The sequence below is a fragment of the Tursiops truncatus genome, chromosome 5 (assembly GCF_011762595.2).
Source record: "Tursiops truncatus isolate mTurTru1 chromosome 5, mTurTru1.mat.Y, whole genome shotgun sequence".
Classification (NCBI taxonomy): Eukaryota; Metazoa; Chordata; class Mammalia; order Artiodactyla; family Delphinidae; genus Tursiops; species Tursiops truncatus.
In genome coordinates, this window is record NC_047038.1 from 69,549,971 (window position 1) to 69,573,161 (window position 23,191).

Consider the following 23,191-nt stretch of genomic DNA (forward strand, 5'->3'; position numbering starts at 1 on the left):
CATGTTTTCCAAAGAGGACATGCAGATGGCCAACAGGCACATGAAAAGATGCTCAACATCACTAACCATCAGAGAAATCAAATGAAAACCACAATGAGGTATCACCTCACACCTGTCAGAATGGCTATCATTAAAAAGAACACAAATAACAAATGTTGACAAGGACGTGGAGGTAAGGGAACCCTAGTACACTGATGGTGGGAATGTAAATTGGTGCAGCCACTATAGAAAACAGTATGGAGGTTCCTCAAAAATTAAAAATGTAACTACCATATGATCCAGCAATTCCACTGCTGGATATATATCTGAAGAAAATGAAAACACTAATTCAAAAAGATACATACACCCCAATGTTCAGAGCAGCAAGATTTACAATTTCCATAATATGGAAGCAACCTCAGTTTCCATCAACAGATGAATGGATAAAGAAGATGTGATTGATATATCTATAGATCTATCTACCTATCTATAGATAGATATAAAATGGAATATTTATAAAATGAAATATTCAACCATAAAAAAGAATGAAATTTTGTCATTTATAACAACATGGATGAACCTGGAGGGCATTATGTTTAGTGAAATAAGTCAGAGAAAAAAAGACAAATACTGTATGATATCATTTATATGGGATCTAAAATCTAAAAAATCTAAATTTATTTATGGAATCTAAAAAAATAAAACAAATAAATAAACACAGCAAAACAGAAACAGACTCACAGATATTGAGAACAAACCAGTGGTTACCAGTGGAGAGAGGGAAGAGGGGAGAGGCAAGATAAAGATAGGGGATTAAGAAGTCTAAACTATTATGTATAAAATAAATAAGATACAGGGATATATTGTACAGCACAGTGCATATAGCAAATATTTTATTATAAATTTAAATGTAGTATAATCTATAAAAATATTGAATCACTATGTTGTACACCTAAAACTAATATTGTAGATCAACTACAACTAAAAAATGAAGAGAGAAAAAAATGGAGAAGAGTATAATAGGAGAATAACAAAATATACTAATCATCACAGAAGAAAACATGACAAAGGCATTAAAACATGCTTTTGAGAAATATTAAATGTATGCAAACCAGTTGTATATTTTGTGCTACTCTGACTTTTGAGTTAAGTGAGAAAAAATAAGCTAAAAATTACATAGATAACATGCTCCTAAATTTGTTGAACATATATAATATAGAGGCAACAGAGAGGTGTTTAGGCAGTTAAATACATGGACCTGCAGAAAAAGATAATTAACTGTTTACAGTAGATTTCTCTGGATGTTGGATGACAATATTGTTTTCATACTGTTTTTACAGTTCTACAATATTCACAGTTAAGTTAGGTTTTGTTGTCTAATCAGAAAAATAATGTGTTCTAAAAAAAAAATAGCCCAGGATCTGAATTATGTGCTTCCTCTGAGTTCTTACAGATCAGTGAGGAACGAGAGCCAGGCAGAGGATATGACTACGGAACCGGAATTGGACAGTATTTCTTTCCAAAGCCCTTGACTAACATCACTCAACTCAACTGTGCTTCACTCCACACACTCACCTCAGCTCAGCACTAGAGGACTGGGACACTGACTTTCACTGCTCAGGGTCGCCTTATATGGACTTAAGTTATTTGCCAGGTTGTTCATATGTTTTACTTCTCAACTGTGAAGTCCAGGTTCCAGTCCTTTGGTCTCCTTACATAATGTCTCATCCAGCATCCTTATTTATTGCAAAAATAAGGACATTAAAAAGTCGAACAGGAAATTCTCCCTTGACTAGAAAGTGCCCAGTTTTTTATCCCATCAGGCACTCTTTTCATACAAAGGGTGAAATTAATAGTTGAAGACCAAAACTACTCCTAGGGGAAACGAGATTTTTTGAGTAACTGAGAAAAAGCTTGAGGCAAACTTATTAAAAGAATTATTTGGCTCATCCAAAGTCATCATAGCTGAAGTGTTTTTGTTTGTTTGTGGCAAACATCCGTAGAGATATTTGCAGTGGAAGAAAATTCCCAATTTCAGAATTTCACAGACAGGTGAAATGGTGAATAGGAACAGAAATAGTTGGAACAATGAGATACAGTTTGATAGAACTGTGTAATGAAGGTAGAAACTTTTAACTTTAAAAGTTAAACTTCAAGCAATCACAGATAGACCGAAAACTTTGTCAACATTATACCAGTTCTTATACATGGACATGACAAACTCAGGACAAAATAGAGAAAATAAGCACATGATGACAAGGCAGGTGGTCTAGTGGTTACAGGCACAGAAGCTGAAGTCTGATGGCCAGAGTGGAAATCTCACCTCCACCATCACTAGCTGTCTAACTCTCAACAAGTCACTCAGATTTCTCTACTGTAAAATGAGGATAATAACAATACTTAACTTACATGGCTCTTGGGAGAATAAAATAAAGCCACATAGTAAGTTTAATAAATACTAGTTGATTTAGATTATGAGGTGGAGAACGTAACTATTTCAGTGGAATTCATTTTATTTGCTTTACAACATAAGAAGTTGAATTACTATTTAAAATTTAAACATCAGTTTGAACTGGAGTCATGAATGCTAGGCCCTAGTTGAGGTTCTTCGATCTCAACGTGAGCTATGGGCATACCATTTTCTTTTCTAAGCCCCAGTGGTGTCATGAGGTGTACTGGATAAGCTCTACATTCTCTTGCTGCTTTCAAATTCCTATGATCTATATAGCTGGGAGAAAAAAAGTGTTTTAATATTGCTGCTTAAAAAATATTTTCACAGCAGGAACTGAAATAGTGAAGCATTTCAACATATTTATGTAACAGCTAAATTAAACAAAAAGCGAGTACAATTTCCCAGTGGGGGAGCTACAGAAGTAAAAACTGATCAAAACAAAGAGTTTTTAGAATGTATGCATACTAAAGTTTCAGTGAATGGAAGAAAATCCCTGAAAATCCAATCCTAGTATTGAAAAGAGAAAAAAATAAGCTTTTTCTTTTCTCTCCATGTACCCTCCTTCATAGTCTCATAGAGAGATGGAAGGTATACTGATGACAGATAAAATTAATTTCACTGACATTACATGTTTTCACCTTTTAACATTATAATCTAACTAGTATTTATTAACTTACGATGTGATATTAGAAGCTGGTAGGGTTTTTAAGATTTTTTTAAAATCTCATGTCTGTCCTAGAAGTTATATATTATATATAATAGAATAAGACATATAAGATGTTATCTATAATAAGGTACATTAAAATATATGGTATTAATGTGGTATTTTTATACACTATAGAATATAGTGTATAAAAAATACATGGTATTTTTATATACTATAGAATAAGACACATATAGTTAAAGATGAAAGGTAGAATGTATTCAAATACAAAAATAAATGGTTTAACTCCAGGATAGTAAATTCAAATGATAATCAGACCCAAGAAAGGCAAGTAAGTAAAATGGGCAACGTAGATGTTGAGCCACACTGAAGCATGTTTTCTCAAAAAAGCTGCCCATGGATTGCTGCCATTTGGTAATGGAGGTCCCGAGTTCCCAGATCTTCTAATTTTCTAAACAGAAACAAGAATTTAGATGTTTATGTAAAATATCTATTTTTTTCTAGTGTTGGAAATTATTTAAACGTTTTTAAACATGGTGTAAATCAAACAGACACAACTCCGAGGCCTATGCATCCTGTGAGCTGCTACTTTACAATCTTTGGATTATTAAACGCTATAGAAAAATATTTGTTAACACTTTATGATTCTTCAGATGTTTAACATGCTGTAATATTTTTCTCATAAAGCTGGAGGCAATTATTACACCAATATTTGCAATTTTATGGGGAAATTGAGGATGAGGGAAGCTAAATAATGTCTACACAGTCACATAACAATAAGCAGAAGATTTGGTTTCAAAACCAGGTTTGTCACCCTCCAATGTCTGTCCATATCCTTTCCTAATAGGCAACATTTTTTATCAAAAAAAGGATATATGAAAAAAGAGAACTTTATCTTAGACCTGGTAGGGTAGGTAAGATTTGGGTACCCAAAGAGGAAATATAAAATGGTTTCAGTTAGAGGCAACATGTGAATGCTGGAGGAAGGCATGAGCATAGTATTTTTAGAGACTAACTTGGAAACTGGACTGGTGTCAGTAGACACTTCACAGTGGGAACCAGGGAAAGTGGATTATATATAATACATAAATAATATTTAATTTAACATTCACCACAAAACAGAACATCGAAAGCTAGTATAAAGAAATTGCTTTTTTTATTCACGTTAGTCTTCAGTGTCAAGCAATGATCAACAACCACCTTTATTGTCATTACTATTTTAAAGTTACATTTCTTAGTTTCATCTGGAGATTACTCAGTCGCCCTACAAAGTGTCTTACACTGATATCGCAGATGGTATGATCTTCCCCCACAAAAGTTTACGAACTGCCTTGATCACTGCAATGAAACTAGTCTACCTTCTTAAACAAATAATTTGTTAATTTCAAAAACACAAAAAGAAGACTGATCCCTTTAAAAATCAAATTGTACTATCCCCCTTTAAATTATGTAAACTTTGTGGGAAAATTCGAAATAATATTTTCATTAGTAAGGTTATGTATCTCAGATCTAGCCTTGGAGAGATAGTCCAGTGTTGCTAGAACTTCTGATATTTTTCTTAAAAAAAAAAAAAAAAACTGGAAACCTGGGGTTTTTTAAATGTAAAGTCTAATTTTTCAAATCTTGGCTCAGTTAAGAAAATAACTTATAAGCTCATATATATATATATCTGCAGACTCCCTAAAGGAAATGGAGGAATTAGCTAGAGTTGGGTCAGAGTAGGGAAGAATTGCAGCAATGTTCAAACATTGCTATAAGAATCTTTGTATAAGAAATGGCTTATACAAAAAGGTGAGGAGGAAAAAGACTCCTAATTACATTTGGGAACCAGAAATGTAACTTGTTAACTTTCTTTACCACAACCCTCCTTGCCTCCCTCCCCCAATATCCCAACAAAGTTAAGAAAATATTGTAGCATCACTTATATCTTAAGATATTTTAATAAATCAGCTGAAGCAGCATGTGGGTTTCAGGCCATTTTCATTCATGAAAAGATTAGCTCTGTATTAAATACATTTTAAATTGAGAAAGAGAAAAGATATAGATATTATTCTAGAGCTTTAAAATACTGCATCTCAAATTTACCTCATTATTTGGTTTGGTATAGTTAGACACACCCTAGAGGAATACCTAAGAAGTTCCTAGGAGCATGAGACTTTTTCAAACATTACAGCTGTTCCCCCCAATTCTAGAAGATTCGGATGGGTGCCGTGTGTGTGTGTGTGTGTGTGTGTGTGTGTGTGTGTGTGTGTGTACATTTGTCTGGGTTCTGGGGATTGTAAGGATTGACAATCACAGCCCTAGCCCTAAGCAATTGACATGCAAGTATCTTATTCCTCAGATATATAAATAAATTTAAAACTGTGGAAATCAACTTAACTAGTCATGACAGTAACTAACATGTAGGACAGGCTGACCACTTTTCTAAAGCCATTTTACAAACATCATTGATTGCCCCTTATCCCAACCTTGAAAGATGAATGCTGCTTACTGCTTAAAAAGTGTGTATGTATGATATTCCTCTGATTATTATCCAGTAGCTGGCAGAGCCAGAAGCTCCACTTACATCTGCTGACTTAGCATGGAAAAAATGCTCTTTCAGAGACAGTGTGTTGTCCTTAACATATGTGGATGAATGTGATGGGGAACGCACGGTTAGATGAATGAGCCCTCACGCTGGGCTCCATAAAAGAGTGAGACTGCTGAAAGCCTCTGTCTCTCACCAGAAATGTGGTCTCTTCCTGCCAAGGAGCTTGTCTCCACCCTAACACTCCATACCCCGATCTACCAGGCTTCCTCCTTTTTCTTAGCCACAGACACAGCCTCTTCCATTTCTCCTAAATCCTTACTCAACTGCCTCTTCTACTCCCTCTTTTTGGACTCACAGGTTCCTACCAAAAGGAACTCAGATTTCTGGAGTCAGAGATCTGTGTTCAAATTCTGAATCTGACATCTACAAGCTCTGTGATCCTGACGAAGGTAAATACTGTATCTGAGCTCTAGTTTCCTCCTCTAGAAAATGGTGCTGGGGAAAGAGAATAAGTAAAAAATTATTAATTAAATATGATAACCTAAGAGTCATGTCTGGTAGCTACTACTATTATATACTATGTCTTTAATGACATATTGTACCCTCAATTTATCTGATTTTTGGGAATACATATCTCCGTTTCTCATTTCTATCTCAGAAAGGCAATTCTTCACAAATTATGTCAAATAGAGAAGTTCTATAGCATGACTAAAGGAAATGAACTCAGAGGTCAGAATGTCAGAGTCTGAGTTCATGTCTTCACCTCTTCCTAGCTGTGGAAACTTGGACAATTTACTGACTCACTCTATGCCTAAAACAGGGATCGCAATGCTACCCATCTCTTAGAGCTTTTGTGTTTAATTTAATTAAATAGAAAATAAAGTAGAATGCACTTAAATTATGGCAGGAGCTCAATAAATTTTGCTATTATCTGTTAGTAGTGATATTATTTCCTTCTTTATTTAAACCACAGTCACATTCTTTTGGTCAGATCATCAGAGGACTGAAATTGATGTCCAGTTGGTAAATGGATTAAAATATTACAAACCATAAAGAGAAAAATATATTTTTCTTTCCGATTACAATTTACTTTGTGTCTCAAATCAAATTGAAGCAATTATTTTCTGAGTCTTGGAACTTTAGCTTATCCATCTATTTTTTTCCCTTTTAAAAAATACATTTGGCTCATGTTTCTGTGAAAACTAAAGTCAATGCATAATTTACAACATACAACCAAAATCAAACATTTAATTTTATGTTTTATTCAAGTAAGAGCAACAGAGCTGGGAGGGGAAAAAAGTTGGAATTTGCTTAAATTTGTGATACTATTAAGATTCACAAAATATACTTAAAGCAAAGATGAGGTTATTTTAGTTGCAGTGAAGATACAAGAAGATCCCAAAGGAATGAAGCAGTGAGTAGAATTTCACCCCTAAAATCTTCACTGGGAAGAATTTCACCCCTAAAATCTTCACTTTTTTCAGTTGCAACAGAAGATACAAAACTAAAAAAACAAACAAGCTGAAAATTAACTAGCCTTCATTTTATATTCCATTTCTATAACTACCAAACAACATATGGCCCATCATATTGATTTTTTGTCTGTTTTTTTTTGGTTCTAAGAGCAGAATGTATTCTCAGCTATATTAATCATATTTCTAAATAAAGGTTATGCTTTGATATGTAGGTTTTATATAGTCCCTGATAACCTCTGAAAGCACACAGTATTTTTTATCTATGTAGACTTAGACATGATGCTTTAAAAAAAAAAATTGTAAACTTGGCCAAATATCTGCAAACATAGCAGATGTTTTCTAGAAATTTCTCTCAGCACTGATATTTTTGTGTACTTTGTAAGACTGACACATGCAGTTCTATGCTGGTTGCATCTCTTCTGTTATGTGTTTGTTTGTACAGAGACATAATCATATTACCGTGCTCCCTACTTGATATATCGGCTGGTCTCCTAAGTATTTTCTGAAAATTACAGGTTCAATCCTACATCTAAATGCTTATTAAAAATACTTCAAACCTTCCATCTGTTTCCAAGACTATGGCTGGGAACTAAGGCTGAATAATTTATCTCGAACATGTACCTGCTTGTGGGTAACTGCTACACTGCATGTAGAGATAACTTCTGCTCATGTATGTGCTTCAAACTATTCATTACCAATTCTTCTTTTTAATCTTCCTCTCTATTTTGCTTTTTTAAATGGCCATTCTGCAGATTATCTGGAAAGTCATGAGATAAAATAATTACTAAACCAGGAAATTAAAGAAAGGCATTTTAAATCGAATGGAAAGTGCAAAATGTTAGATGTTAATGTTACTTTCAGAGAATGCACTGCCCACTCATTTTGCCTCATAGCTTCTGAAGCCACTTTTAACCTTTCATTTTTTGTTTGTTGGTTTGTTTCACTGTGTTCTCAGTTGTCCTTGGAAAGAGTTCAGCGTTGTTCCACCTTTTCCATCCTCAGTATCATAGCTGAATTCGAGGCCCTGAACACTTCCAGCTTGTTTTTAACTGACTAAATTACAGTCTTCCCCAACTCTCACCTACACAAGAAATATCCTCTAGATTAAGTTTCCTAAAACACAACTTTCATCATGTCATAATGTTGCCCTAGATCCTACTGTGGTTCTAGTGACTATGGGAAAAGCCCACTCTTTGTACTGACAGGTTCCAAGCCCATTTTAGTTGTCAATCTAACCTCCTATGACTTCCCAATTTACTGTTGCTCCCATCACAATAAATTCCTTTGCATCCCCCCATGCGCCATGCTTATCCTACCTGTGATTTTCCTGATGCATGCTTCTTCTTTTTACCCCATCTTTTCACCTGTCCAAATCCCATCTACTCTCCAGGGCCAACTAAAGTGATAACACTTCAGACACTTCTTATGAGAAAATTCAACTGCTCCAGTCCACAAGCCATATTTTTCTTGGAATGTACACCATACTTACCAACAGACTGTTATTCAGCGAAGTTTATATGCTGCACTGCATTGCTTCTCCTTTGGAACTATTGCTAGTCCAAAAAGATCATAAGCTGCTTGAGGTGATGAGATATGCCCTATGTTATCTCTCTATTACCCATTGTGCTTTTTTCATTGCTGGAAACACACTAGGTATATAAGGACACAAAGTGGACTCGACATAATCTTTAAAAAAGGGTTTACAAATTCAATTCTACTAATTGTAGTGTTACTTAAGGATAGATTAATGATTGTCTAAGATATGTGAATGGGGCAAACCTATGTTCTTGTAAAAATGGCCAAGTAGAGATCAAACTTTTATAAAAAAAATAATAGGTTAAATATACTGAATGGTGATATTCAAATAATCTTTTTGTGACTCTCTTCATAAAGAGAAGAGGACCGGGCTTCCCTGGTGGCGCAGTGGTTGAGAGTCCACCTGCCGATGCAGGGGACACGGGTTCGTGCCCCGGTCCGGGAGGATCCCACATGCCGCGGAACGGCTGGGCCCATGAGCCATGGCCGCTGAGCCTGCGCGTTTGGAGCCTGTGCTCCGCAACGGGAGAGGCCACAACAGTGAGAGGCATGCGTACCGCAAAAAAAAAAAAAAAAAAAGAAGAGGACCACCTGATTTTCAGAGTTTCAAACATACGTTTCAGTTCTATTCTCTTAAAAAGAAAGCTTTTTGATTTTCTAAAATAGGAGTTAAAAAAATACATATAAAAAATCATACATAGGAGGAGAGCAAAATAGACATGTTTTCCAGTTGTGAGAAGGGTACAAATAGAAACCCAGAACAGTGTATCAGAGCACAAATGAGATTCAGGGGTGTCCACAGAGGAAGTCTCCGTGTGACGGAGTATCAGTCTGACCTGGGTGAGGAGGGCATCCACATGGAAGGGCAACCTGGAGTTAGCTGTGAGTTGGGGAAGCATCTGAGCAAGAGAGAGGAGGAGAAGCTCGGCACAAGCACTCACAGCCAGAGTAAGCAGTGATTCCTGTGGGAAGGCGCCTAACCTGAGACGCCAGCACCTAAGCAAGATGAGGAGGGGCATCTGTTCATGGGCGTGGCCTTGTGTGTGGTGTCAGAGCTCGAGCACAGCGAGAAGGATCTTTCTGCATGTAGGCTGGTCCAGCAGGGAGAACCAGAAGCCCAAATGCAGTGAGGAACATATTTATAAGTGAGGGCAGCATAGCACTGGATGTCAGAGTCCAAATGGGGCAAGGAGCTCATCTACGGAGAGTGACTTAGGATGGGGTATATAGAATCCCTAGTGGAATGAAGAGGACATCCCATATGGGAGTCAGAGTTGGAACAGGATGAGAAAGGCATCTGTGTAGGGTAGGAGTTGAAAACAAAGACAAATAATTGGTATATTAAAGACAACATATTTCCTGGGAGAAACCGGGAGACAGGTTTCTCAGAATCAGAGATAAGAGTTAAACATGTGCAAAAGGAGAAAACTAAAATAAATCTGGTAGTTTGGGACTGGTATTGGTTGTACTAAGAACTCACGGTTTTCACTACATAAAGAGGAATAATTATTGACATAAATGAGAGTGTGCTTGTATGTGTGTTATATATATCTATATTCCCTACATTAATCCACTGTAAGGCCTGGAAGCACTGACACTCCAAAAGCAATCAGTACACCTAACTCCTGGGTCTTAGCTTCTACCATTCTCCATTAAAAGGAATGAGGCTACTTGAAGAAATGGCTGACTCTGGGCCTGAGACACAGAATGTGCAAGATAAGCTACAAATATCCAATATGGCTATTCAAAATATATAAGGAACTCATACAACTTAATAGCAATAAATAAATAAATAATCCAATTTTAAAAATGAGCAAAGGACCTGAACACTTTTCCAAAGAAGATATACAAATGGCCAACAGGTATATGAAAAGGTGCTCAGCATCACTAATCATCAGGGAAATGCAAATCAAAACCACAATGAGATATGACACCTGTCAGAATGGCCATCATCAAAAAGTCAAAAGATAAGCATTGGTAAGGATGTGGAGAAAAGGGAACTCTTGTACACTACTGGTGGGAATGTAACTTGGTCATATGGAAAACAATATGGAGGTTCCTCAAAAAATTAAAAATAGAACTACACTATGAGCCACCAATTCTACTTCTGGGTATATATCCAAAGGAAATAAAATCCATATCTCAAAGAGATATATGCACTCTCATGTTCATTGCAGCATCACTTACAGTAGCCAAGACATAAAAACAACCTAAGTGTCCATCAACAGATGAATGGATAAAGAAAATTACATATATAAACCAAGTTTTCTTTATCCATACATATATCTACATCTTATATATAACATATATAAATTTATCATAAATATGTATTTTATATATAAATACATATTATTTATATATGTAATGTATAAATACATATAAAGATATACATACACATGCAATGGAATAGTGTTCAGCCATAAAAAGGAAGGAAATCCTGCCATTTGTGACAACATAAATGAACCCTGAGGACATTATGCTAAATGAAATATGCCAAACACAGAAAGAGAAATACTGCATGATCTCACTTACACAGGAAATCTAAAAAAGTCAAGTCCATAGAAACAGAGAGTAGAAGAGTGGTTACTATTGGGGCCTGGGTCTTGGAGGAAATGGGGAGACACTGGCCAAAAGGTATAGACTTTCAGTTTTAAGATAAGTTCAGAATGGTGACTATAGTTAATAATGATGTATTACATACTTGAAATTTGCTAAAGGAGTAAATCTTAAGTCTTCTCATCACCACACACACAAAAAAAAGTTAACTGTGAGGTGATGGATATGTTAATTAGCTTGACTGTAGTAATCAAATCATTGTATTGTACACCTTAAACAAATACAATTTTTATTTTTCAATCATACTTCAATAAAGCTGGAAAAAAAATTTTAAAGATAAGCCACAGAAAGGAAGTGCTCAAATAATGGCACATATCCTAAGAACAGACAAGTTGGCGTAAGTGGGCTACTGCTTGCCAAATTGGGAACAATTTGAACACAAAAATAAAATAGAAAGCCTCTAGTCTATATTGATAAAAATTAACAAATTAAACTACAGATTTATGAGGAACGGGATATTTACACAGTTCCACAGTACCTTCCCACAAAATATAAATTACAACAGGGAAAAGAGTTACTTTACAGTGAAGGAATATAGCAGACACATTAATCTAGTAATCAAGGTGAATATCATGAGTAATGGGGCAAACTGAAACCATGCACCACCTGATAGGATATAATGAAAAGATGAAAGTATTCCTTCTGTGGTTTCCTGACAAATCTGAATGTAATCATGAGGAAACAGCAGACCAATTCATATTGAGGGAACATTCTACAAAATAACTAGCATGCAATCTTCAAAAGAGTTAGGGTCATTAAAGTCAAAGAAAAAATCATGGAAATATTCCAGACTGAAAAAGTCAAAAGAGACAAAATAACTAAATACAATATGAGAATTTTAGCTGGATTTTTTGCTGGATGCATTTAGGACAATGGGTGAAACTTGAATGGAATCTGAGATGTCTCTGGATGTATCAAAGTTGATTTTTTGGTTTTGAAGGTGGTGTCATGATTACGCAGTAGAATGTCCTTGTTCATAGGGTTTAAACACTAAAGCATTTGGGAATGATAAAGAATCAAATTAGTAACTTACAAACGGTTCAGGGGAAAAAAGCATTCTTTGTACTGTGCTTCCAATTTTTCTTTTAAGTTTGATATTCTATAAGAAAATCATTAACAATAGATACTCTGAAAATTATTAAAATGTATTAAAATACAGTAATGTAAATCCACATGTATATAAAACAAACTAGAGCAGGGCAGGTTGATGCAAGTACCAAAAAGGAGTGTGTAGTTTTATCTATGCTGAAAATATATCTGACATTTTTTACTCTGAAAAGTCACTACACCTAATTAGTGTTAAATACAACTGATTTTTGATTAGTAAAACTTGGTTGTTCCAAATCTATTTCTTTTTCTCTTTTTTTTTTTTGACCACGCCTCAGGGCATGTGGGATCTTAGTTCCCCAACCAGGGATCGAACCCGTGCCCCCTGCAGTGGAAGCGTGGAGTCCTAACCACTGGACTGCCAGAGAAGTCCCCCAAATCTATTTCTTAAAAATCATCTCAGAAAGGCAGTTAGTCTAGCCTGGTAATGACTGGCTGAAGTTCAAATATGGTGGACTGATTTTGTCTTTGCTAATGAGAAGAGTCATAAAAATTTTTTAGATAAATGAAACACCATAAAAATACACATTCTTGATCTAACAAGAAATATTAGAAAACATGGAGCAGTTCAAAAATTTGGGCCAGCAACCAGACATATGTATCTCTTAACAGAGATTTCACTTCTACTGTATAGAAAGTTTCTCTCCTCTCCTTCCAGTATCATGGGCATTATTGATCAAGAGGGACATTCTGAAGAAGCAGCTGGTGCAACTGATTGGAAGCTATGAAGAAAATTTTTACTGAAAGTCCTAGAGTTTTAGATGTATGTATCCCAGGATAATAAAAATATCTCTTTGACAACCAAAGCTCTCTTCTTTCTAAACTCTATATATGTTATAAATAACACCTATGTGAGAACTGAGATCTTATCCCAAGCCACTCTAAAAGAAAGAATGGATTCCCAGGTTATTTGGCTTTTATTCAGCACTACTCCTGCCACATCTCAAAGACAAAAAAGACTAAGAGATGACAAAGATTGATTCCTTTCCTCAACTCCACCTGTATGTGGTCTATACAACACTATAAATTCTGCCAATAGATACATAAACCTGATAAATTACCCTGAACCATAAGCCATTTTAACAGATCCAATTGAACCTGAGATGTAATCCAACTTTTAGTTTTGTAAACTTTTACATTAATATCTCAAGAGGAGTCCTGACAAAGATAGAAAGCCTGGGGCTGCTACTTCCTCTGCTTTTATAGCACAGCTTGAACAGGACATCTTGTAAGCTGAGGTTTTTCCAATGTAGCATGCAGATCTGCAAACGCCCAAAGGACATTTAGAGCCTAAAAGAAAGCAATCCTTTGAATGCCTTTTGATACAGTGGCCCGCAGAGAAGAGTCTAAGAATCAAATAGTAGATCCTGTCCATTTCTTTGAATAGTCCCATAGCCCTGGTTCTTAACCCTTTTTCTGTCTGCAATCATCATTATTATTATTGCATACCTGTACTATTCCTAGTTTTGCAATGGGGAAGGGACTTTTTTTTTTTTTTTTTTTTTTGCGTTACGCGGGCCTCTCACTGTTGTGGCCTCTCCCGTTGCGGCGCACAGGCTCCGGACGCGCAGGCTCAGCGGCCATGGCTTACAGGCCCAGCCGCTCCGCGGCATGTGGGATCTTCCCGGACCGGGGCACGAACCCGTGTCCCCTGCATAGGCAGGCGGACTCTCAACCACTGCGCCACCAGGGAAGCCCGGGAAAGGGACTTTTAATAAACATCCTTCACTCGGTCTCTTGGGCAACTTAATCCGAAGGTTATAATTTTATAAAAAATAAGGTCAGTTTCCTCTTATTTCTGACAGGCAGCGGGAAATAAAATCTCTACCTTAAATTTTTGGTTAAAAAAAATCAAGGTGTATTATATTTTCATACAGTTGAATCCTAGGTAAGGCTAGTACCAGTCCTGAGTATAATTAAATTGATATCATATCTGGATTAAATTTTTAATTCTAGAAGAAAATATTTAACCATGTGAAGGACATTATCAATTACTTTGACAATTCCAACTCTTCATTTTCTTCATGCTTTCTTGAAATTACTTCATAGATTTAATATCTTGGCATATATCTTGGTTATCTGACTTAATTTAGAAAATAATCTCTCTGATTTGGTCCTTTCAGAATTCCTTATCTTTCCACATTTTTTTGCACTAAAATTTTCTCTCAAACTAATTCTTACCTACCAACTTATAAAATGTTAAACATTTAATTACATTACCTGAATATCAGTTTAAAGTTCTTGTCAGGGTCTGTCTTAGCCCATCTGGGCTGCTACAACAGAACACCATAAACTGGCTGGTTTATAAACAATAAACATTTACTTTTCACAGTTCTGGAGTCCAGAAGTCCAAGATCAGGGTGCCAGCATAGTTGGGTGAGGGTTCTCTTCCTGTCACAGACTTCTTATTATATCGTCACATGGTGGAAGGGGCTAGGGAGCTCTGTGGGGTCACTTCTATAAAAGCACTAATCTCATTCATGAAGGTTCCACTCTCATGACCTAAGCACCTCTCCCCCCACCACCCAACAAGGACCTCCAAATACCTTCACACTGGGCATTAGGATATACGAATTTGGAGGTGACACTAAAGTTCAGGCCATAGAAAGGTCTCAAAATTTAAGTTTGCTTTCAGAATTTAGTTTCCAGTATTATCTTTTTCCTTCTCCCTATATCATCCTAGAACAGGATTATTGTAACTAGTATGGAGAGTTTTCTAATCCCTGTCCTTTATAAGTACTTAAAGTATAGAAAGACACTTTCAATGTTATACAGAAGAAATCAGAAGAGCTGGGTTTGAGTCTTCATTTTTCATAACATATTATTGGATAAATTATATAATATCTTGTCCTCGATTATTTCTAAGCACTGTTATTCCCATTTTAGAAACTGAGAAACCTGAAGCTCCAAGAGGTTCAATAACTTGAGCAGGGTCAGACAGCTAATAAAAGGAGCCATGATTCAAAACTATATCTGCCTATCTTAAATATCTGTGTGTGTGTGTTTTTTTAATTTCTGTTCTGTAATGACATCCTTAATTATTCTGCTTAATAGAAGGTTCTAATCCAAGTTATTTCAATTTTTGAAGTAATAGAATACATTCTGTTCAGTTATGCTTCCATGTTTGATATCAGATACTAGGATAAATACGAAGATGAATAAGATACAACTCTTTCTTTCAACAAATTTACAATCTAGAATAAAAACAGCAAAATTGGCCTTGATTATACAGGGAAGAGGTTGCCTTGTTTTTTCTACTTATCTTTGACATTTTAATCTTTCACTGGAGGTAGAACCTGTAATATATGAAAACGCAATGAATTGTGAGAGAAATTTGGTTTCAGGTCACATGCTATCATCACTGGCTCAGTCACAGAGAAAGAGCACACAAAGGTTACCTAAATGAAGCTTTTCCTAAATTGGGTTTCCAGGTCAAGAGATTTCTTTTTCATGTTGGAATAAAAGTATTGAATCAACTACTGGTATTTTCATCACGCATACAACATCTCAGTGTCTATAAGTACATGGTATGATAAGATTTCCAAAGAACAGGGATGAAAGGTAAGGATTTAGGGACAAAGACTCATAACCCAGAATGAGAATCTGCACTTGTCCCAGTGGCCATAGAGAAACTGCCAAAGACATCTGACCCTAGGGGTAGTAACTAGTGTAAATTTCAGGGACTGGCTTAAAAATGACTCATGAGCCAGATTCCCTGTTGAAAAAAGCATTATAAAAAAACATTTACTCCAGAACAATGTGAAGAAAACAACTATGGAGACTATAAACAGATTTATTCTCACAACAAATATAATTATTAGTCCTTGGTATCAATATATATTAATCATAATTATTCACACATTTGTATATTGTGATGAATATAAGCACAGAAATGTAGTTTATTTTAAAAGAATCCAATGCAGATGGTAAATTTAGTCACTGCGAAGGGGCTCTGATTTATAAATTTAAAATGTCAAGATATAAACTAAAACAAAAATGAAATAAAACAAAAGAAAAAGTAACTAAAGATGAAGTTATTTCTCAAACAGGAATAGGCAGTATACCAAAATCTATTTTCAGTCTTTCAGAAAATAAATTGGTGAAACCAAAAGTTCAATATGAGGAAATGCCTTTTCACAAATTTAAGAACACTTGATTAAAGGAAAAAGAAAACCCCTATCTGTACATGAAGGAGTCCACCTACTGGACAGAACTGTTAACCGGTATGGAAAAAAATATCACAAGCAGGTGTTTTATACTCTAGGCAGAAATTTTCTCAGCAACATGAAAATATAATTGGCTTTTTAAAAAACAATTAGCAGAGGCCTGGCCTGTGGCCACCGGGACCAAACAGGCAGCAGGGCGGGAGGTGTGGACTGCGGAGAAGGGGCTCACGCCCGGCAGCACGTGTTCCTAGTCCCAGAGTATTTAAAAGATGCTTCAAAGAAGATGAAAAGTGGGCTTCTGTTTGTAAAACTGGTTAACCCATGTTCAGGGGAAGGAGCCATTTACTTGTTCAATATGTGTCTACCGCAGCTGTTTGAAATAAAAGTTTTCAAGGAAAAAAACCATTCTTGGTTTATAAATGAATCAGTTCAATCAAGAGTTCTTCTTCACTTTGCCACACCCATGGACCCTCTGTTTCTGCTTCTCCACTCCCTTATAAAGGCTGATAGAGAGGGAAAGTTTCAGCCCCTGGATCAAGTTGTGATGGATGACATGTTTCTGAATTGCATCTTGTTGCTGAAACTTCCTGAACTTAAGAAGTTACTTCGACATGTGACAGAGGAGAAAGAAACAGACAAGAAGAAATATTACAAGTACAGCAAAAATAAGACATTAAAATGGCTGGAAAAAAAGGTTAATCAGACTATGGCAGCATTAAAAACCAATAGTGTAAATGTCGGTGCCCGGGTACAGTCTACTGCATTTTTCTCTGGTGACCTGGTTTCCAGTGACAAGGAAGAGGATTGTATTAATTATGCCCATGGTCTGATATCTGATTACATCCCTAAAGAACTAAGTGATGAGTTATCTAAATATTTAAAGCTTCCAGAACCTCCAGCTTCAGTGCCAAACCCTCCATCAAAGAAAGTAATCAGATGAGCCCGTAGAAGCAAAAGAAGATTACACTAAGTTTAACACTAAAGATTTGAAGACTGTAAAGAAAAATAGCAAAATGACTGCAGCTCAGAAGGTTTTGGCTAAAGTTGACAAGAGTGGAATGAAAAGTATTGATTCCTTTTTTGGTGCAAAACATGTTTTAAAAAATTGGAAAGGTTTGAAACACTGAAAATTAAATCGAGCAAAAATGTTTGCCTTCTACATGTCCCATTTTCATCCTTCCTCCATTCCACTGTACTTCGTAACCCTTAATTACCACCTTTTGAAAAAAAGTAGGAAGGGGGCAATTTTCAGATTCACTTGAACATTTCTTTGTGTTTGATGTTTGTGTTTCCTGAACAAAATATGGGAAAGTAATTGTGTAACTTCATGGCTTGTGGACTTCGGAGTTCTGTTTGACATCATGAAAAGTAATCAAGAGAATAGAATTAACCTCTAACATCACAATTTCCTCAATAAACTGATGTGTGACAAAAAAAAAAAAAAATTAGCATTACAATTCTAGCAAGAGGCAGGAACCATTAAGTGTACCTCAGTCTAGGAGGCTTTAATATATATCAAACCGAAAGGAAGGAAGGAAAGGAGAGAGGAAGGGAGGGAGGGAAGCAGTGAATCTCATCTCTTCTTTCTAGACTCTTCATGTTTCATTGTGTTCATTTTTTGCTGAGAAGCATTTTAGGGCATAGATTTTCATGTGCATTTTCCATAGGAAGATACTATGTCCTCCAAGCCCAAGAGTATTAGGGGGAAAAAAAAAAGTAATAGGTGCTAAAAAAAGAAAAGATTGTCTTATGTCCTTTATCTATACACTGTCTGCCACCCAGGACTCAGAGGTTTCATCTAATTATGTATGTAAAACTACTTTACAAAATAAATATCTCATACAGATATAAGACAACTGAGTCACATATGAGTCTTGTTTGACAATTCATACCAAGCAGGCAAGCAGTCTTACTTCCTGATTCCTCCCTAATTACCTCACAGGAGCAGAGTTAGCCTCTGCACCCTAGAGGCAGATTGAAGAATAAAAACTTAGCCTGGTCTGGGGATTCTTTGCCACCTCCTGGACATGCCTCACTCCTGTTTGGAACTATTAATCAGGCCAGAACCAGTAGTCTGCGAACCCTTGCGGAAGGCATCCATGTTCCAAAACAGAAGGGCCGCCTGCTGTGCTGACACCACTCTTAATGACTCTTAAAATGACTCTTAAAAACACCTGGAGAACAACATTTCACAGTGACAATCAGAGCTTTCCTGACAAGCAATAACTCACATGCTGGGTACTGTGCATTAGGAGCACAATGGGAATAGCAAAGTGGTGTCCCTTAGAAGGGGCCATAAGAGCTCATCGCTTTCCTTTGAAGCAAACACTTCGGTATCTCAGAGGGGTGCCCTCAGGTATTAGACACTGCATTCCACCAAGACTTCGATGAATTCTTTTAGGATGACAGGAAATAAGCCACATTTAAATCCCGGTCTATTTCCAGCTTGTTAATGCCAATTTATGAATTTAAGTGTTTTCTAAAAATAATAGATTTAATTCAAATCACCAAAGTAATACATAACAAGTCAAGTAGCAGTGTAGACAGGTTACTATATTTACAAAGATGACAGATCACTATATTTCTTCTTGAATGATTATATTGCAGTGATGTACTTCCCTATTCGTCTCTTGTATATACTTTCTCCAATTCCCAAGTCTCTCTCTTCCCCTAATCTCCACCCTAGATACAACTAATACCACAAAGCAAGCACCAAAAGATATTTTAAAGTAAGTGGACAGCCACTTATCTGCACTTTCTAGTGTTCCTATAATGATCATATATTAATTAATTAATATATGGTAGAACTAGTTCCATTTGGTAGAACTAGTTCAGCCACCCTTATAATAAGTCCCCAAGTTTCCATCATCCACTATGTCTATTACCTACATTCTCTCTGGCTAGGACTTAACATCTTCTTTCTTAGGTCTGGCCTTAGACCTGCCATCTGCTCCCTGGATTTAGCTTCCGTCACAAAACAGTCTTAGCATGCAACTCTTCCCCATATCCACCAAGCCTGACATCACAACACTACTTGACTCTTCTTCAAGTCAGGGACACTCTCACATACTTTACTCTCTTGTTTTCACTGACTGAATTCTGTTTTCCAATATTGTTCCAACATGTCTGAGCAGGCTTCCACTGTATTATCTCTCAGAGAGGGAGAGAGCCTAGATAGATATAACAAAAAGGACAAACATACATTCAGCACAGGGTAATGGTAACATGGAAAGAGGGAAGTCTAATTTCATGTGAAAGGAATGCCTCCTGAGGAGTAGTTCACAATGAGGACAGAAAGTCAAAGCCCCTCATTTTTTTAATAAGATTATTAGGACAGGAACAAAGGGCTCTGAATAAAAATAGTGCTCAGTAAATACTGTTGGCTTACTCCAACTGTGTAAACATGCATGCGTGCGCACACACATACACACACACACAAACATAAACAAACACACTAAAGTGAAACTAATAAGAAATGCATCAAAATTAACCATGGTTGCCGCAACTAGGGTGCCTGGCAGACGCTTGTGGGGGACCCTGACGCCCAAGGAAATGGGAAGAACCCCCAAACGAACCAGTAGGATGTGGGGGAACTGAGGGGGGGAGAAGAAGTGGAGGCCGGACAGGACCAGTGCCCCTGAGCAGTGGCTGAGAGGGGAGAGGGGTTCCCACACCTGGAGGGGCCCTCGGGGGCTCAGATCAGGGAGGAAGCAGGCCCAGCATTTCCCCTGTCCAATCGGCCAGGGAAGTCTGCCCCACTCTCGGGCTGGGTCCTATGCCCTCATGATTCCCCTCCAGGCTGGGTTGATCCTGGGAGTGCAGAAGGGAGGCCAGAATAGAATAGGAGAGGCAGGCGGGGGGAGTGGGAAAGGAGCAGAGGGCATTTGCCCCACCCACTCGGGCATGGGGAGCCTGCTGAGCTCCCAGGCTGGTCCCCTGCCCTCCAAAGGCCCCCTCCAGGCCATGTGGGTCCTGGGGGCATGGGGGGAAGCCCGTGAGATCAGGAGAGGCAAGCAGGAGGAGTCCTCCAGGACCGGAGGAGCAGGAGAGAAGTGGAGGGCGTTTGCCCCACCCACTCAAGCCCAGGAAGCCTGCTGGTCTGCCAGGTGTGGTCTCCTGCTGTCTGAGACCAGAGGCAGGGGCAAGCCTGGGCCTCTTCTGTTCTGTTGAGCCTAAGCCCCAACCCCTCACCCCTCCACCTTTTCCAGCCCTTTTCCTAAGCATAGGCCCCACCCACTGCCCAAACCTCAACCCTGCTTAGGCTCCGCCCTCCACAGCCAATGCCTCTTCCACTTTTTTTTTCTCTTCCTCCTTTTTACTATTGTGGTTCTGTTTTATCTTCCAGTTGTTGTTTCACCTATATTTTTATTTTTATATTTTCTAACATGGCTGTTAGTTAACTAGTCTAATTTTATTTACTTCATTATTGTTCTCTCTCTCTCTTTTTTTTTTTCCCCACCCCGCTCAGCTTGTGGGATCTTGGTTCACAAGGCAGGGGTTGGGCCGAAGCTCCTTTGGTGGGAGCTCCAAGTCCAAACCACTGGACTGACAGAGAACCTCAGACCCCCGGGAATAATCATCAGAGTGAGGTCTCCCAGAGGTCCTCATCTAGGCACCATGACCCAGCTCTACCCAACAGCCTACAAATTGCAGTGTTGGAAGCCTCAGGCCAAACAACCAGTAAGACAGGAACACAATCCCACTCATAAAAAAAAGGAAAAAATAATGAGATGGCAAAAAAATATGTCACAGATGAAGGAGCAAGGTAAAAACCTATAAGACCAAATAAATGAATAGGAAATAGGCAATCTACCCGAAAAAGAATTCAGAGTAATGATAAGAAAGAGGATCCAGAATCTCAGAAATAGAATGGAGGCATGGACAAAGAAAATAGAAGAAATGTTTAACAAAGTACTAGAAGAACTAAAGAACAACCAAACAGAGATGAACAACACAATAACTGAAACGAAAAATACAATAGAAGGAATCAATAACAGAATAACTGAGGCAGAAGAATGAATAAGTGAGCTGGAAGACAAAATAGTGGAAATAAGTGCCAAGGAGAAGATTAAAGAAAAAATGAAAAGAATTGAAGACAATCTCAGAGACCTGGGACAACACTAAATGCACCAACATCCGAATTATAGGGATCCCAGAAGAAGAAGAGAAAAAGAAAGGGTCTCAGAAAATATTTGAAAAGATTATAGTGGAAAACTTCCCTAACATGGGAAAGGAAATAGTCACCCAAATCCAGGAAGCATAGAGAGTCCCATACAGGATAAACCCTAGGAGAAACACACCAAGACACATATTAATCAAACTAACAAAAATTAAATTCAAAGAAAAAATATTAAAAGCAGCAAGAGAAAAACAAGAAATAGCATACAAAGGAAACCCCATAAGGTTATCTGCTGATTTCTCAGCAGAAACTCTGCAGGCCAGAAGGGAGTGGCAGGATATACTTAAACTGATAAAAGAGAAAAACCTACAACTGAGATTACTCTACCCAGCAAGGATCTAGTTCAGATTCAAGAGAAACTAAAACCTTTACAGACAAGCAAAAGCTAAGAGAACTCAGCACCACCAAACCAGCTTCACAACAAATGCTAAAGGAACTTCTCTAGGTGGGAAACAGAAGAGAAGAAAAAGACCCACAAAAACAAACTCAAAACAATTAAGAAAATGGTAATAGGAATATACATATCAATAATAACCTTGAATGTAAATGGATTAAATGCCCCAACTAAAAGACACAGACTAGCTGAATGGATACAAAAACAAGACCCATATATATGCTGTCTACAAGAGACCCACGTCAGACCTAAGGACACAAACTGAAAGTGAACGGATGGAAAAAGATATTCCATTCAAATGGAAATCAAAAGAAATCTGGAGGAGCAATACTCATACCAGACAAAATAGACTTGAAAATAAAGACTGTTACAAGAGGTAAGGAAGGACACTACATAATGATCAAGGAATCAATCCAAGAAGAAGATATAACAATTTTAAATGTTTATGTACCCAACATAGGAGCACCTCAATACATAAGGCACATGCTAACAGCCATAAAAGGGGAAATCGACAGTAACACAGTAATACTAGGGAATTTTTTTAAAAATAAATAAATAAATAAAAATAATACTAGGAGACTTTAACACCCCACTTACACCAGCAGACAGATCATCTAAACAGAAAATAAATAAGGAACCACAAGCTTTAAATGACACAAGATACCAGGTAGATTTAATTGATATTTATAGAACATTGCACCCAAAACTGGCAGAATACACTTTCTTCTCAAGTGCACATGCAACATTCTCCAGGATAGATCACATCTTGGGTCACAAATCAAGCCTCAGAAAATTTAAGAAAAATGAAATCGTATCAAGCATCTTTTCTGACCCCAACACTATGAGACTGGAAACCAATTACAAGGAAAAAAAACTGTAAAAACCACAAATACATGGAGGCTAAATGGTGCACTACTAAATAACCAAGAGATCACTGAAGAAATCAAAGAAGAAATAAAAAAATACATAGAAAGAAATGACAATGAAAACAAAATGACCCAAAACCTATGGGACACAGCAAAAGAAGTTTTAAGAGGAAGTTTATAGCAATTCAATCTCACCTCAAGAAACAAGAAAAATCTCAAACAATCTA

At 37.1% G+C, this 23,191-nt stretch overlaps 1 protein-coding gene and 1 pseudogene across 1 annotated transcript in view; one reads left to right on the forward strand and one right to left on the reverse strand.

The window, feature by feature from the left end:
* COX7B2 (cytochrome c oxidase subunit 7B2) overlaps positions 1 to 23,191 on the reverse strand; it is a 165,955-nt gene that overhangs the window by 111,634 nt on the left and 31,130 nt on the right. The window lies entirely within an intron of this gene.
* Positions 16,734 to 17,735, forward strand: LOC101334083 (ribonuclease H2 subunit B pseudogene; annotated as a pseudogene).